The sequence below is a fragment of the Myodes glareolus genome, chromosome 27 (assembly GCF_982192425.1).
Source record: "Myodes glareolus chromosome 27, mMyoGla1.1, whole genome shotgun sequence".
Classification (NCBI taxonomy): domain Eukaryota; kingdom Metazoa; phylum Chordata; class Mammalia; order Rodentia; family Cricetidae; genus Myodes; species Myodes glareolus.
Window position 1 is genome coordinate 14,125,363 of NC_142052.1, and position 16,848 is coordinate 14,142,210.

The following is a 16,848-nucleotide window of genomic DNA, read 5'->3' on the forward strand; positions in this document are numbered from 1 at the left end:
AGAGTTGTAATTTAATTTACTTTATGGGGAAAATTACTGAGTGACAGTTTGTCCTTCGAGATGTTAAATTGTGCCTGAAAAAAAAAGTTGGAAATTATTGAATTAACTCTCTGTCCCAATGAAGATTTGATCCAAGATTATATTTATCTTATTATTCTACTGTTATACAGATATTTTAAGATACATCTTCTTACTGCTCAAACATATAAAGGGAAGCAGTTAATATATAAGAAGTAATTAGATTTCCTAAAATGACCTATAAGAAGTCTATAAGAAGCTAATTTCTTTTTTAAAGCATTATAGTAAACTTACAATAAGCTCGTTGTATCAGCAACATTTCAATAAATAAACCACTTTATAGCGCACACAGTGAAAATCTTTAACTTCATATAGAAACATTGCTTCCCACTTACAATGCATCTTATTTTTCCATCATCAAATACAAACACTTATCATCAGAAACAAGTTTCATCTATCCAAAGTAAAAAGTGGCCTAATTATCTTTTAGGTGCATTTTACATGAACGCATATGGAGACAAAAAAGAAACATTCACGTTAGAACACTTTACCTGTTATAGCCTAATGGAAAATTGCACACTCCAAAAAGCTTTTCGAATGAAAATCACACCTAATTAGAAAGTACTGCTGCCAAGGAGAATCACTCACGTGTTTTTTTAAAAAAAAAACAAAAACAAAAACAAAAAAACCCTACATTTTATTGCTTTGTTTAAAAAACTAAATTTCAAGTGGTTAAATATTTTCCAAAACAGCTTACATCTGTCTGTTCCCACCTATGCACCGGGTTTCTGTCTTTCATGGCAGAAGGGATGGCTGTGATCAGGAGTGATCATGAAACGCCACCTGGCTTGTAGTCCACAGCCCAGATGTTCCAACACACTCCCATATGTGGATTCTTCATCAAATCCAAACAGTCATTGTGCCCCAGGAAATGTCCACGCAACACTCTCTGGAAAGACACAGAGAAGAAAGAACACTCTAGAAAATAATTAGAAGTTAGGGCTAGGGATTTAGTTCACTAGTGGAACACTCGCCTAGGAAGCACAAGGCCCCCTGGGTTCAGTCCTTAGCTCTGGAAAATTAACAATAATGATAATAATAACAGGAAATCACTTTTCACATCTGTTTATAGAATACAACATCTTCAACATCCTGAGGAGACAATAGAATTATCAATTTTTTTAAAAATAAAGAACCTAACCTAAGGCCATCTATAAAATCAAAGATTTGAAAAAGGAACAGCCTATATTGATATTACAAAAATATTTTGTGTTTGTTGTGATATGCAGTCAAGTCTGGGAACCCCTATACAACATCAACTAACATTTATTACAGATTTTAACTTTGTTATTTTACAACTACTGTACATTCTGTGTGAAAACATTCCCATCCCCTTGACATTAGTACAAATGTTAAATTCAATATGCTTTGTACTCATTTTAACTCAATATTAAGTTTGCATAATATGAGTCAAGATTCCAAAATTTAAATATTTTAATTGAATATTTGTATTTCCTTATATATTTTGCCTTTCAGGGGGCTTTTAAGTGATGATCCAGTTTGAATCCAGTGGCATAGCGTTGGGATTTTCCTCTTCTGTTGGAAACCCGGGAATGGTAACACAGAAAACAAGATCCGGAAAGTCTCTCTTTAGCTAAACTTAAAACACTGATATAGAGGCACTCACGTTGCGGTGTCTGAGGGGGAAAGTGTGGCATTATGGCCTCTGTGTTGTCCTAGGAAAGCCTGGCATACGCTGTGCGGAGCCGTGGGAGTGTGGCTGCTATGTCCGTGTTCTTTCCCTTGGATACTGCTAGACTTAGACTTCAGGCCGATGAGAAAACAAAGACAAAAACGACGCATGCAATGCTCCTGGAAATTATTAAAGAAGAAGGCCTCCTGGCACCATACCGAGGGTGGTTTCCAGTGATTTCCAGTCTCTGCTGCTCTGTCTCTACACTTTTAATAGCCTCAAAGCAGTACGGGTCAAAGGTCAACGTTCTTCTGCAGTAAAAGGTCTGGTAGCTGGATTTGTTGCAGGAGTGGCGAACGTGCTGCTGACGACTCCACTCTGGGTGGCAAACACCAGACTGAAGCTGCAAGGGGCAAAATTTAGAAATGAAGATGTTATACCAGCTAACTGCGAAGGCGTTATCGAGGCATTCCACCAAATTATTCGAGATGAAGGAATCTTGGCTCTGTGCAATGGCACTTTCCTCTCCTTATCTATCATCCAGTTCGTGTTCTACTGGCTTAAAACAGCAGCTGATAAAGAAGCGGAAGAAGCTCTCCTCTCCGGATGTGTTCATCATTGGTGCAGTAGACAAAGCGGTTGCCTCCACAGTCATTGATCCCATGCAGACGGTACAGTGGGTTCTGAGGTTTGGGCGTCATAGACTACATCCAGAAAACAGAACCCTGGGGAGTCTTGGGAACGTTCTCTATCTTCTTCACCAGCGAGTGGAGCGCTTTGGAATAATGGGACTCTATAAAGGCCTTGAAGCCAAGCTGCTCCAGGCAGCGCTCGCAGCCGTTCCTGGTGTATAAGAAACTGGCGGCTGCTACCTTCACTGTAACGGACCTGATGCGCATGAGCACTGAGGTCCTCCGCAGAGCAGTGTCATTGGCTCGAAAGGCTCCAAAGGCTAAACAGGGAGTAGAGTTGGCTAGGCCTATTGCCAACTTAATTTTTATGGTGTTTGTTTGGCTTTGGGGCTGGAGGTTAGACTAATATGGAAATATTGAAAACCTGAAAATGTAAGTTTGTGGATGTTTATTAATTTTCGCAAGGAGTATGAACTTTCCACCTGAAGTTTCTCTCCACTTTGCCCCTCGTTCTCCTCAGATACTTTTCTGTGTCCTAACCTTGGTAAAGATTTTCCTCACTGAAATAACATGATGGCTATACTATGGGCATGACTTTATTTCTGTTTGACTCCTTTCCTCTGCTTAATGAGAGTTAAGTGAGCTATTTATTTTGTGGGGAAAATGAAAATGATTAATCCTAAGTGATTTTCTTAAAATTTGTAAATGTCAGTTATTCCTTAGTGTTTGGCATAGTTTTTAAAACACATTTATTTTCAATTGTCTTTTATTACAAAAAAGTCCTGATGATGTATGTCCACTCACGCAAACTCCAATCAGACAAGCTTCGATAACCCGTCAGCGCATGCGCACACACACACACACACACACACACGCACGCACACACACGCACACACGCACGCACACACACACACGCGCACATGCACACACACACACGCATGCACACACGCACACACACGCACACACACGCACGCACACGCGCACGCACACACACACATACACACACACACACGCACACACACACACACACGCACACAAACCCACTGATATAAAGAATGCACCAAATATCATATAATGTAAAGAATTCACCAAGTATTTGGTGAATACACCAAATATCATGGTGAATATTGCGAATTGTTAAGACATATATTATAGAAATTACAAGAGCGTGTCTGTCAGATGGCAGGTCATTCCCCGGGAAGACATAAATCCAAAAACAACCAACCTCAAAATGGATTCTTTTGTAAATCTGTAAAAATTCAAATACAATTAAGAAATATACTGAGAATATATAGAGAGAGAGGTGGAAAAGAGATCAAGTCATTCATACGCTGGGGAAAAATGGTGTGGGCTCTAACATTTCTATTGTAACATTCAATGTTTAAGGAAGTAGGGAAGTACTCAGAATCTGTGGTCTGAAAATATAAGCACAACCAGTATCTGAAAGCACAGGGAACAGCCAACCAACCCTTAACCTAGGCAGAATCCATTCGCTCCTTCACCCTCTTGATCTGAGGCAAAGGCTTGGCAATTTTCTCCCACCAGCAGGTGCCCCTTCCCTGTCCCTTTTCCAGGTAACTAGGCCAGGCTGGTCATGTAATCTTAAAGCCAGACCTGGACATGTTTGCCCAAAGGCATAAACCTACCAGTTTCTTTTTCTTTGTCTGAACTGACCAGTCTAAAGCAGGGAAAGGGGACCAATCCCCCACACATGAAACCCACAGCTCACCTGCGGAAAATGGGCTTGAGTGCTCTCTGCAGGCTGCTCTCTCCGCACGCCTTCCTGCGGGCCCTGTGCGCCTTGGATTTTAATAAAAACTGACACCTGTTGCGGCTGCCTACTGTGTTTGAGATGTTCCCTGCCCTACCTGCTGTGCTCGAGAAGGCTCCTGTTTTTGAATTCTTTAATTGTCAGGGGAAATTGACCTAATCAGGATCCCCAGACATTAGCACAGGAACTAAGCTAATTAACACTCTCCAGGCTTACTGGCTCTTCCACCCCTCCTAGAAAGGGCCTTAGTTTACAAACCTTGAGTACTGTGGAAGAATATACTTGCTGTCTGAAGTTCATGATTTCATAATTCTATGCATTATCTGTGTAGTTCTTCCTGTCCAGGACACCCTTTTGTAAGCCCTGCTATCTCTCTCTCTCTCTCTCTCTCTCTCTCTCTCTCTCTCTCTCTCTCTCTGTGTGTGTGTGTGTGTGTGTATCTCTCTGTGTCTCTGTCTCTCTCTGTCTCTCTGTCTCTCTCACACACACACATACACACACAAACACACATTTTCATACTTGGAAGTTGGAAAACCCCATGCATTCATGGACAGTTGAGCTCTCTCCTGTCTGAGGGTCTACAAGTTTGTTTAATCTCTAAATCCAAAGGGGTGAAGAAAGAAAACATGTCTTTTGGTCCAATGTCCTATTACCAGGGAGATTTTTCTAAGGAAAAAGCCTGTGTTGATTTTATGACCTTACACAGCACCAAACTGGATTTTCCTTGTGGCAGATATTACCTGTGCTTTCCCCTAACTAGAATGAAGGATAACTCCGTTCTTCCTTGTATGCAGATCAACTTTGTAGTCACCTTTATCTAGTACTGCTGTGTGGTGACCAACCTCCAGCAGCACAGGGCTTTGAAAGGAATCCAACAGAGTCATCATAAAATAGATTATTCTGTCTGAGGGGATTATAGGAAAATAAACACTCACACACTCTCTTGATGGCTTCCTTCTTTACTCTTCTCTCATGTTCTTTCCATGTTCTTTCTCTATTCTTTTTTACTGTATACTTTTTATCTACAACTTATATACCCCAACCAGGTTTTCAGGCAATTTAGGAATTACCATGTAGTTACATTGTTTTTCAGGTGAATGATTACAATGCATATAACATAAATAGCATGTTTTCCCCATCCCTTACATAATTAAACATTTTATACTACAGGTGAAAAACAAATTATCCCAAACACCCACATACGTTCATACCCAAGCAACTTGTTAGAGATTAACCATGTGGGCAAGCAAGGTATTCTTGTCAGCTTGGTCTTTTACTGGCAGGCTGCATTTTGCAGTTACAAAGAAAGGGCCAATTACTTTACTCCTTATCTTGAAAAGTAATCTTACAAGGAATCTTAAAGGAATCAAAACTTAAACTTTTATACATGAGAAAGAATCAATCAACTCTACTTTAAATCTTTAGGGAACATACCCCTTCATCAATAGTTTTTTACATAAGGATATTGACAGCAGAAATGGGTATAAGAAATTAATCATCACTTTTGGTCATTAACCAGACTTAGCAAGGGGAGCTAGCAACAATCAGGCCGCTTTGTATTTTCGACCCTAGCCTAATGAGTCAGACAGCTCAGCTATGTGTCCTTGTGAACTCTAGCTTGTCTTCTGGGATAATTTATCTTAAAACTATTATCAAGGTATCTGGTCTACCCTGAAGTTATTTTGAAGCTTTTTTTTAAAACTAATGGTACGTGACTGACTCTTTTCAACATTAAGAGAATTAGAGCCAGCCTGACTCCTGGACTCAGGTGCTTTCCTTTTAATCATGAACCTGAGCAGCTCCCAACATGGAACTCATAGGCCTTAGCTATGAAACATATCCTTGTATTTATTTTTACTTTATTTTATCTTATTCATCAAAGCTCTCATTATTATCATCAAATTAGGCAGTACAACTTGGGAGGGATCATCTTCCTGACAATTCACAGATAAAAATGCCCAGAAGAACAAGATGTTTCCAAGAGATGAGCACACTACATTACAGGCAGTGAGGGTCTCCCACATCCACTCACACCATGCAAGATACCAGAGAAAGATGGCAGCAGCAAACGTGTAAAGGAAGGCACAGCAGAAGCAAAAGACATTCTGGGGTCTGCAGCCCCGTGGCCTTACCAGAACGAGATTGACCCATTAGAGAGTTTCCTTCTGGTGGGCTGACACCAGAAACTTCAATTGCCACTCGCTGCTCCTCTGACATGACCAATGGCAATCTAGCTAACAAAATGTAAAGTATCATCAAAGCCTGTTACCTTGAAACTTCTGTCATTTCTCATTGCCGTCCATGCTAGCATCCTGTCTAAGCTAACACCATCCCCACATAAACTGCTACCACAGCTTCCCAGCAGGCCTCTCTGCATCTACTGACACCCTCTTTCCCTCTCTTATTCTCAGTCTAGTACCCATACTCACATCTCTTCCCTTAAGTCACTTAATGGGTGCCCCCAATTTACACATGAAGATATCAACCATGTCTAAACAAAGTTGACCGATGTGTGCAGCTAATCTCGGTCCTCTAAAATGCCTGTATACAATAACTTTCTGTTGCTTGCTTTAAGTAATAAAAACTTAATTCACTTGATGAGAATTTATCAAGAGGGGCTAGAAAGTTGGGTCAGTGGCTAAGAGCACTTGTCTTGCAGAGGACCCATGTTTAATTCCTAACACTCACATGATAGCTCATAACCATCTGTAACTCAGCCCCAAGGCATCCAACCCCTCTTCAGGACTCCATGGGCACCAGGCATGAACATGGCATGCAGACATACTTTAGACAAAATACACATGCATATAAAATATAAAATAGATAAAATTTGAAAACAAATATTTTTAATTGTATTTTTTTATTTTTTAACTGTTTGAGGCCATAATGAACAATGCTTTTTTTAAATATATATATATATTTATTTATTTATTTTTTTATGTATACAATATTCTTCTGTCTGTGTGTGCCTGCAGGCCAGAAGAGGGCACCAGACCTCATTACAGATGGTTGTGAGCCACCATGTGGTTGCTGGGAATTGAACTCAGGACCTTTGGAAGAGCAGACAATGCTCTTAACCACTAAGCCATCTCTCCAGCCCCGATAATGAGCAATGCTGACGTAACTGTCTCAGTCAGAGTTCTCTAAAAACATAGAACCCACAGACTGTATGGCTTTTGTGAGCCCACATTCAAAGGCAGAAAATACAAGGCTTGTCTCTCAGGGCAGCAGCAGCAGCAGCAGCAGCAGGAGCAGAAGCCTGCCCATTCTGAAAGAGCAGAGTGCAGCCATGTGACTTCACACTTGGAACTCTGAGGACTGGAGCCTCCACCTCTCTGGGGCATCTTCTGCCTCAGCTAGCTGGGCCTCAGGCCTGATGCTCAGAGACACATCCCCGAGTGGATGTCACACTTTTCTAGGCCTCTCTCAATCCACTCAAGCTGACAACCAACATTAACTGTTATACTTTTTCATTATGTAATTGAAAAAAGGGGAGGAGCGAGGAGGCTTGTCCTGTAGCAGACTGTCATTTTGTTCATATGAAAGGACACAGCGACAAAGTTTGAAACAGCTGAATAGTGTTGGCCTTGGTGCTTGAAGGATTCTTTTCCTTTTCTTGAACCTGTCTAGAAAGCAGAAATTCTTGCCAGAATGAATTCCTTCCCTCTGTGTTGACCTGGAGAATTGAATAATTGCTAGCATCACCCAGGAGAGTATTGTAAATTGTGAAAGAGCTGTTTCCTTGCACCTTCTTTCATATTTATTTTTAATACATTCCTTTTTGCTTTGATTAAATAGAAAAGTGAGTTTGTTTCTAGGCAGCCGTCTCACCTGACAATTCTGTCTTTATAATCAGAGAAAAAAATCAAATAAAACTTGCCGGATCTCTCTTACAATTGAAACTAACTCTCATATTGCTCAGGAAAAAGAATTATAAAAGTTTCTTTTCTTATCTAATGAAAAGTGGAGACCAACCTGGCCTTTCTATGGGCCTCAACTCTACTGACCTCCACAGAGAATTCCTCTGACCCTGGAGCTCTAACTTTTTTCTTTACAAAAGAAAAAAGCTTGTAAATCTCTTCTCTGCCTTTTTGTGATGCAGACATAAATGTTTTAAAAGTCTCTTGGAGTTTGAGGATAATCAAGCACACACACACACATACACACACACACACACACACACACGGGCACTTCGAGGAAAATGAGCACCTGTCACAATTCCACAACACAGAAATATCCTTTATAACAAATATCCTTTACAGCAAATGAAAAAAGTTTTCTTGGGGTTTTTCTGAGACCATATTGTGTTGTTTAACCCAGGCTTCCCCTGACATCACTCTGCTCCTCTCTCAGCCTTGTGCTTGTGGGGTTAGAGGCATATACCACCATACCCTGCTAGTGTGATCAATATTTTTAAAAGTCTTCCATCCCTTTTACAACCTGAGACTGTCTTTTAAAATTACCTAGGAGCCATACGCCTAAAATGGGATCATCAGAAAAGACAGATAGCTATGTCCCTTCTCTGTGGGAGGATAGGAACTCAACTTCATTAGGATCACTTTCATCGAATTGTGAAACTTCCTCCCATCTTGAATATGCAAGAAAGTTTACGCTATGAGAACATATACTTTTTGTTTAGAGAAGGCCAATAGGAAACCCAGGAATCCTCTTCTCATCAACTCACCTGCCCCCACAATTCCCCCATCTAGAAGTTCTTCCCCTTCTACCTCAGCTCAGCTAAATTGGTGTTTTAGTTCTGGCCTCTGTATACCACTGCAATAACCTGTAATAACAACGTATTTCCTGTCTAACTTTCTCACTATCTGCTTGTCACTGTGTGTTTTCTATTCCTTATCAGATCTAACATAGAAAGAGCTATATAAAAAGCATGACCAAATCAAGAGATCAGCAGCCTTCTGTTATAAGTGAATTACAATGCTGTTACTGGAAATTTGGGGGTGTTCCATCAGAGTTGCTATATGATACCAAGAAATCAGGGGTTCTTTTTCTCATTAATAAAATAATTTAACAATGGACTAAAACATATGCTTGAAGGAATTTTTATTAGAGTTTTTAAGGAAAAACCCCAGAGCAAGCAAGTTGTTAATCACAGCATTACCAGAGGAGAATGCAGAAGAGGTGGGGAGAAAACAAAACATGTGCTTATGTTAAGCAAGCAAGGAGGTCAACCACATGGCAGACAAAGAGAAGCAACAGGAAAGGGGGAGGGGAAGTAATGTCTTCATGGGTACTGACTCAATTCAGAGAGCCTAGCACACTCCACAGAACCTCATGGCAACTTGGAACTGTCCCAGGAACAAACGTTCTGGAAAAGAAATTTTCATTATCTCACAAGTGAGATAATTAGTTCCCCTATCTCTCTAGTGTAGCTTAAATGAACCCCTTCCTGATGCTGGCCCCTTGCCCAGGTGATTGACCCGGCCCAACTGGATTGCCCCTTTAACATGGAACAATGTCTTGTCTTCACCTACACAAGGCGTATTTTGCCTTGTGGGTATTGTTGGCTCAGGGAAACGATCGAAATGGAAGCATTTGAAGAATAGTTTCTCCTCAGTCTCCAACATCTCTTTCATAAGATCATGAAGCCAAAAGTCCTAAGTGAAAACACACTAAATCTGCAACTGTCTGTATTAACAAGCCTACCTTTTATAAAAAGAAACATGCTAATTGCTCAAAACCAAAGAATTGTTAGGACTGGCTGCTTTCCTATTCAGTTTCCATTAGTAGCACTGATAGCCAGTCTCCTAATTGTTGTAGATGTTGGTCTTTTACTCTATCGAATGGCAGTCTTTAAGGGCACTGCATGTCTTTAGCTGTAGCACATTCCATATATACATGGAATATATACATATATATGTGTGTGTACACATATATATGTATATATATATATTATACAAGCTAGAATTCACTCAAATAATTTCCTTTTCTGTATATGTATATAAGTCATCAAAAGGTAGAGCACAAATTCTAATTGGTCTTAACAATTATAAACACGGAGTCAGATATTAGGAGGTGAAAACTGAGAGATCTGAGAAGCAATACATCCAGCCACTAGAGAAAACTTTTACCTCTTACAAATCCTCACACTGAACGGGCAATCCTGTCTCTATGAATCCTCAACTGGTGTCTCAGACTGCATCTTCAAACTGCATCTGAGCTCCTGTCTCCTCCCACCTTATATTCCTCTCTCCACCTAGCCATATCATTCCTGTCTCCATCTCCCTAGTGCTAGGATTGAAGGCATGTGATCCCAAGTGCTAACATCACCTTTGTATGAGCTCTGTTTCTCTTTTAGACAAATTCAATCTGGTATAGCCCAGAGTGGCCTTGAACTCACAGAGATCCATCTGCCTTTGTCTCCCAAGTCCTGGGATTAAAGATGTGTGCCACAACTCCCTGGTCTCTATGGCTAACCAGTGACTTAGCTCTACACTCTGACCTTCAGGCAAGCTTTATTTGTTAGATTACAAACAAAATATCACTGCATTTCCCCTTTTTCATCTAAAATAAAAAGGCTATCATCAATATAAGAAAAATTATATACAATAAGTATAACTATATAAAATATATATAGGCAATAAATATATCAACAATGTCTAGTCCATTTGCATTTGACAAATTTGAAATACCCCATTATTTATCTTATCTTGGTGATTCCAAAGTCTGGTACCTAATGTGCTTTCTATCATAACTTGTATAACTATCTAAACTATCTTTGGTCGTCTTTCAACCTTACACACTTTATACCTCTTTAGTGAGTTCCTTTTCTGAGTCCGGTAAACAAAAAAAACTATAAATAAAACTATCTAGTCTTCAACTCCCTCAGAGACCTGAGAAGGAAATGATATTAACTAAGTAAGAAAAAAGTGAAAGTTAGCAACTTCCAAAAAAATGAGAAAAATGACAAAAATAGCCGACTGCCTGAACAGTCACCGAAGGTTCCTCTACAATGTTACACATACATCCTCATCCTACAAGCCTAGAATATTCAAAAGGTTATTCTAGGAAGCAGAATTTTTGAAGAATTGGCCTATCTTGTATTGGCAAGATTTGGTAGTCACTCTCTTTTGTGTCCTGCTTGTCCAATTAGGACAACATATTGTCAGCAATTGAGACAAGAGCACTTTTATTCCCAGTGGTTTACTCTTGCCACAAAGAAAATAAGCTCCATGTGGTGTTTCTTTGATGCCCATTATCTTCTCCAAATTAAATTGGTGCTGCCAGGAACAAATATGCCTCATTTTTATATAAAAAAAAATCACATCTTAGATTCCATATTCTGTAGATCACTGAAGTGTTTGAAGATAATCTGTCTATCTAAAGTATATTTCTGTTTGACCTTGAAAACATATCTAATATGACTACAAGTTTGACTATAATAGGTGACTAATTACTAACCTGCATTTTCTTACTATCCTAAGTAGTTGGCAATAATAACTTTCAAGAACTAGAAATTTATAGCACATTATTAACTGAGCTGTTTAGGTACAATACCTTGAACAGAATAGAAATGTATTTACAGCATGATCTAGCAAAAATAATCTCAACTTTGTATCAATATACAAAGATCCATATCAATGCAAAATATTTAAAGCTAGTAGTTGTTTTTTAAAAGTAGATTCAATAATCTAATTTTTGTCTTATATCTATAGCCTCCCTTTCTTCTTTTCAGAGTAGACTCACTGATCTGTCCTTCTATCCTATCATATCTGTATTCCCCCTTCTTTTTTTCTTTTCAAAACAAGAACCTTGAACCTAATCTCCTTTGTAACCAATTTCCCTAAACAATGACAAATATCCATAACCCAATAAATGACCAAAAACCATTCACCCCACTTCTTGAGAATGTGGGCATCATGTTCTTAAATATTCTTCCTGCTGTCAGGGGGCAGTGGCATCTTTAGGGGATCCTTAAAAGAAAAAATGGGCTTAATTTGTAAGTCCTGGGACAGTCTCTGCATAATGAGAAAGTGAAGAACATGTCTCATGTCCTAGCTAGAGTATTTTCTAAGTCTAGACCATCTCATCTAGCCACCTTGAAATTATTCTTAAGCAGTTTGTAGCACAAAGCTGATCCTGAGATGGTGTTTTCAGCTTACTGGTGTTATCATGGTCCCATGGCATCATCATTCTGGGGTTCCATCCTCCTTTTAGAGACTTCATAGGTCACTGTTAGGCATAACCATGGTTTACTGCAGGAAGCTGATACCAAAATCATGTACAGGTAGGTAGATGAAGTCTTTTTCTACAGTTAGTACCCTATATGACCATTAATATCATGACAAAAATTTAAATATATATACATATGTGTGTGTGTATATATATATCTTATAAATTTTGAGTTAATATATCTTAACAAAATCCTTACCAAATCAGCCTTTTCCAAACTCAAAGAAATTGCCCATTAAAATCCTGAATAGGGATCAATGTTATGGTGTTCCTATTTTAATTTCCAAATTCTACAAAATGGAACACATTCATCTACAAGATTTCATCCCTTTGAGTACCTTTTGAGTTACTTCCTTCAGGTAGTGGTATCTAGTTATAGAAAGAACAAGTAGGGCATTTCCTTATAACTGCTTTGTCTTGTTGCCATGTGATGGAAAAGTCTTTTTTCAAACCTTTGATATTGTCATGATGTTTTTAAGGAAATTCTGAGGCCACTATCACATTTTCAATCAATAACTCATAAATTTCTTCATTAACTTATGCTAGAGACTGGCAGATCCTTGTGGGATCAGATATATATATATATTGGATAATTTTATATATATAATGTATATATATATAGGATGATTCCTATTCTTGTTTATTTCTTGTAAGTAAATAAAGTCAATTCTGTATCATCTTGTATAAATTCAGCGGTTTTGATATGCAATTAGCTCATTATATTAAATCCATTAATATAATGAGAATAGCATATAATTCTCACTTTTGGAAAGAATCATAAGGGCTTAGATCCACTTTACTTAAATGTTCTGATTTGTAGCCTTCTTTCCTTGATTTATTTGTATCAATTTAGAATGGAGAGGCTCCAGATATTGGTGTTTCACATACAATGTGAGAAAGCATCCAGCTAGTTCTCTTTATAAGTTGAAATCTCTTGCTTTTGGTTTATTTGTTGTTGATCTCTCCAAAAAAAATTACTGCAAGCTCTTTTCCACTTTCTATCCATAATTTGTCAATTTCTTCATTATAACAAAGGTACTACGTTTTCTACTGAGTCTATTCCTGTTCATTAATGAAGTCTCAATTTTCATCTTAGAATCAATTCAGAGACCATTTTCCACATAAGTTTATCATTTTTTACTCTGTTAATATGACAAAAATGATCCATTATGAGATAATATCTTCCCTCAGCATTAAAATTCCTGCAGGGGAATGCTTGGAGGGCAATATGACCAGAATGCAGTTCAGTTTTGGATCCACACAATCCACATGTGCATTCTGTAATTTCTTTTGCACCAAAGTCAATTCTCTCTCTGCTTCAGCTGACAATTTCCTGGAATTTTTTAAGTTCTTGTCATCTTCTAAGGTTTTTAACAAATTAATCATTCATCAGGTATTACCCCAATAGTGGGCTGAAGATAGAAAATGTCTCCTAACAATTTTTGAAAGTCATAAAAGCCTGCAATCGATCTCTCCTAATTTGCACCTTTTGAGGTCTAAAGCTTTGCAAACCCATTTTATAGCCTACATAATTAATAGAATCTCCTCTTTTATTTTTTTCAGGAGCAATTTGTAATCCCCAACAGGGAAATTTTTCTTTACTTCTTCAATCATTCTTTCTAAAGGATCTACATTTGAATCAGCTAATAAGATGTCATCCATGTAATGGTAAACTATAGGTTGATGAAATTGCTTACCTATCATTTCCAATGGCTGACATACAAAATATTACCACGGGGTGGGGTTGTTTAATATCCCATGTGGGAGAATCTTTCATTAATAGTTCTTAAAGTGTTGGAAATTATTATAAGTAGGCACTGTGGAAGCAAAATTTTTTCTGTCTTTTTCTTGCACAGGTATAGTGAAGGAACAATCTTTTGAATCAATAACTATAAGAGGCCATCCTTTAGGTAATAGAGAGGGCAAAGGAATTCCAGACTATAGAGATCCCCTTGGCTGAACCACATTAGTAACAGCTCTTAGATATGTTACCATTCTCTGTCTTCCAGATTTCTTTTTAATAACAAAATTAAGAGAATTCCAAGGGATGGTTGATTCTTCAATTGCTGAACATTTAGTTGCTCCTATACCAGCTGTTCTAAGGCCTGCACATTCTCTGTTGTTAAAGGCCATTCTACAACTCATATAGATTTGCCTGTCAACCATTTTAAAGGTAGGGCTGTTGTTAACTTTGAAAGATCAGCAACTGTTTACCTTACACTTGCACAACCTGAATGGTCAGTGACTGTTCTTTATAATACCTTCTAATATTTTTTACCAGAAACATATGGTAATTTATGGTTGTTTCTAAGACTGGGGAAATATTAATCTGAGTATTCCATTGCTATAGCAAATCACATCCCCACAAATTCATTATTGTGTTAGCCACATATGGCTTTAATTTTCTTCTCTGTCCTTCTGGCCCTATACATTCAATCTATCTCAAGCTCTGTTTTACTTGAGATAAAGGTCTAATCCCTAAAAAATGGAACATTTTCCTCCTGAGGAATCAATCTGGATGTCAAAATTCTAATGAAATTGTTACATCCTTACTTGTGTCTACTAGACCTTCAGTGACAACATCATTTATTTGTATTTTTAATTTTGGTCTTTGTTCATTTATAGAAGCTTGCCAGAATACTCACTTCATGGTTTTTCCTTAATTTTTTTGTTCTCTCTTCTACAACTGTTCTAACATTCAGAGCAGTATGGTTTCTTACAATAGGCATTAAGTTCTTTAATTTCTCTGGGAAGAAGCTTCCTCTACAATGACAGGAAACAACTGAATCAAGTATGGCACAAGGGCCTGCAAGAGGCCCTGCAAGGAGTTTCTTGATGGCAAATGGTTACCTTGATTGTCTCTTGCTGATCTACATTCACTAGTCCCATGTCTGCCTTTACCACACTTCTGTATAGTCCAGGAGGGAGAGACAATCTGTTTGGATTATGCTTAGAAAAACATTGTTTCTAGGAATGCTCTGTTTACAATCCCTTTTAAGGTGGCCTTGTTTGCCACAATTGAAACATTTGACATTTGACTTTTGTCATTGCTATAACCAAATATCAGACAGGACGTAACTTAAGGGAGGGCGATTTATTTGGTCTTATAACTTAAGAAAGTACAGTCAAGCACAGCAGAAGAGGAGGTAATGGAAATGTGAAGCTGTTTGCTCACATCACAGTGCATCAAGAAACAGAGAGCGTTGGTGCTGGCGCTCAGCTGGAGTTTTCTTTTTCCCTTTTCATTTAATCCAGATCTGAGCCCAGGGGATGCTGCTGCTCACATTTAAGAAAGATCTTTTTCCTCAGTTAATCCTCTTTGCCAGTGCCCTCATTGGCACACTCCAAGATGTGTCTCATTAGTTTCTTAGTCATTTATTAGTCCTATAAAGTTGAAAATAAAACCTAATCACTACATTGAATCTGTCTATAGATAAAGCCTTCTAATTATTATTTAATTAACCAGTTCATCACTGTATTATGGTTACATGATACAGCAAAATATTATAAAATACTGTTAGCATCACTTGTGACAAAGGATCAAAGGAAAACATATACAGATTTGTAAAGAAACTTGGTAAAACACACACACACACACACACACATTCAAATGTTCTAGCTAAATAATCACCTGCAAAGCTAAAGTTTATGAAATGGGTAAGCCAACAAAAAAAATCTTTTTTAGTTGCTTCTTCATCAAGGATTTAATCAACTTGACCCAACTTTTTCTGAAGGCAGTTCAGTGTCACATGATACAAGCAAAGGGGGTCCCTCAATCTACTTCACCTCTAATATGTGATTCAATTTGGAACTTTAAGTCAAAGATGGCTCAGTTTGACTCTGGTTCCACTTAGCAACTGTGTGGTCTGAGCTTGAGCAATGACTTATGGACTCTAAGCTCCAGTTGGGTGAAATAAGTAGAAAAAAACCCTACTGCATTAGGTTGTGGCAAGAAATAAACACAATAACAGACTAAACATCTAACATGTGCCTTCCACAAAGAGATGGTCATGAGCTATAGTCAGCCATTGAAGAACAAGGAGACATTCTAGTAAGTTTATCAATGGCCAGTTTCTTTGTAAGTATCATGAACTCATTTATATAGGTTCCTGCTGGCAGAATCCAGCATACTGCTTTACAGCAAACTTTCTCTTTTTCCTTCTTGATCTTTATTTTTTGTTTGTTTTTTTGGGAAAATTACATTATTCTTATAGCATAGACTGGCCTTGGCTTTACTGTATAGCACGGGCTGTACTCATACTTACAGCAATCTTTCTACCTCAACCTCCCAAGAGCTGGGATGACAAAAATGTCCCACTATACCCAGATACCCAACTGCTGCTGCTGCTGCTGCTGCTTTTCTTCTTCTTCTTCTTCTTCTTCTTCTTCTTCTTCTTCTTCTTCTTCTTCTTCTTCTTCTTCTTCTTCTTCTTCTTCTTCTTCATCATCTTCTTCTTCTTCTTCTTCTTCTTCTTCCTTTTCTTCTTCTTCCTCTTCCTCCTCCTCCTCTTCTTCTTCCTTCAGATTTTTTTATCTTTTATATG

At 38.3% G+C, this 16,848-nt stretch overlaps 1 pseudogene; it reads left to right on the forward strand.

Annotated features, from left to right (window-relative positions):
* Positions 1-1,737: 1,737 nt before the first annotated feature.
* LOC125400008 (peroxisomal membrane protein PMP34 pseudogene) lies at positions 1,738-2,780 on the forward strand (annotated as a pseudogene).
* Positions 2,781-16,848: the final 14,068 nt, after the last annotated feature.